Raw genomic sequence first — 1,789 nt, forward strand, 5'->3', positions numbered from 1 at the left:
GAAATTCGGGACTTAAATACGGATTTGATGCACGACAAAATAGTGCATATTGGACGTGAAGAAGGGAGCAAGTTGCACGTGGGGAAAAAAAACGCGCCTGATATAAATGTCACACCTGAACGCTCACATCCTTTTAATTATGTTTGAAATTATGAACATTGCTCAACATCATGAAAATTAAACCTTATTTTCAATAAGCAATCCTGAAAAATATTTGGGGGTGCTTAACTTTTTTCCAGGTGTATAGTTAAACGAATCACCAAAACGTCACGTTAGTGTAGCCTATATAATGTGTAAAGTTTAGTATACTCTAATTCCTTATAGTGATGACACACGACGAGACATACATTCGGCATGTAATGCTGTTTGAATACAAGAAGGGAAACAACGCCTCTGTAGCCACAAAGAAGTTTATGGAAATGTTTTGAACGTTCGTAAGTGTCAACTACGGTTCAGCAAATTTCTTTCGGGTGACTTTAGCCTTAAAAACTGTGATGGCAGGGGCCGATATGTTGGAATTAATATTGATGCTTTGAAGACGCTTGTCGAGTCTAACCCAAGGCAACAAACTCGTGAAATGGCCCTGAAATTGCATGTCTCTTATGAAACAATACGTAAACATCTAAGGAACATGGGAAAACTCCATAAAGAAGGTGTTTGGGTGCCTCACGAATTCTCCTATGATCATTGTTTACAACGTGTAAACGTTGCTTCGTCTCTTCTGGCGGGTAATGCGCGTGAACCATTTTTGGACAGAATTATCAACGGTGATGAAAAATGAATTTTCTATGCGAATATTAAACGCCAAAAACAATGGCTCAGTCCAAGACAAAAACCACTTCCGACCTCATCAAAGGAGTAATTCAATTCAAACTCCTCAATACACAATGAACTGTCAATACAGAGATCTATAGTCAGCAACTGAAGCCCCCCAGTGGCACAGCGGTATGTCTGTGGACTTACAACGCTAGAATCCGGGCTTCGATACCCGTGGTGGGCAGATCACAGATAGCCCATTGTGTAGCTTTGTGCTTAATTACAAACAAACAAACAGCAACTGGAACGTTTAAATTAAGCCCTTCATCAGAAACGCTCTTCGCTCGTTAATCGGAAAGGCATTCTTCTCCACGACAAAGCACTTCCAGTTGTGGCAGGTTTGATAAGATTATGGAATTGGGTTGGGAAGTTCTCCACCACCCACCATTTTCTCCAGATATGGCACCATCAGATTACCATCACTTTCGTTCGCTGCAACACCATCTTAATGGGAAAATGTATGCAAATGTGGAAAGTGTTAAAGAGGACATCGACATGTTTTTTGCTTCAAAGCGAAGTGATTTCTTTAAACAGGGCATTAAAACCTGATTGTAAGATGGAATAGCATCATCGATAAGAATGGAGAATATTTCATTTAATAAATGTTTTGTTTTGAAATATAAATTGTTCGGGTTTTTTCATTAAAAAAAAGCGACATTAATTTCTTAACGACCTAACAGTATTAACTGTTAGTCACTTTACCAGCAGCACAAATGGCCGTGAATTAGATGTGTAATGTTAGCTGTCAGTCAGCTTATCAACTAATGATCAACAGTGACCATGAATCAGATTAACAGAGTTAACTGCATGTCACCGACGAATATAAATAATAATACAAGAACCATGAACGTAATTACTATTATTAAGTATGATAAATTAGTAGATGATAGATTAGTAGTGTCAACTGTCCGTCACTTTTGGTTAAATATTATAGTTCTCTTGTGAGAGTGGTAGTGATTGTGAATGATAAAAA

This window comes from Limulus polyphemus, unplaced genomic scaffold (assembly GCF_000517525.1).
Source record: "Limulus polyphemus unplaced genomic scaffold, Limulus_polyphemus-2.1.2 Scaffold1142, whole genome shotgun sequence".
Taxonomy (NCBI): Eukaryota; Metazoa; Arthropoda; class Merostomata; order Xiphosura; family Limulidae; genus Limulus; species Limulus polyphemus.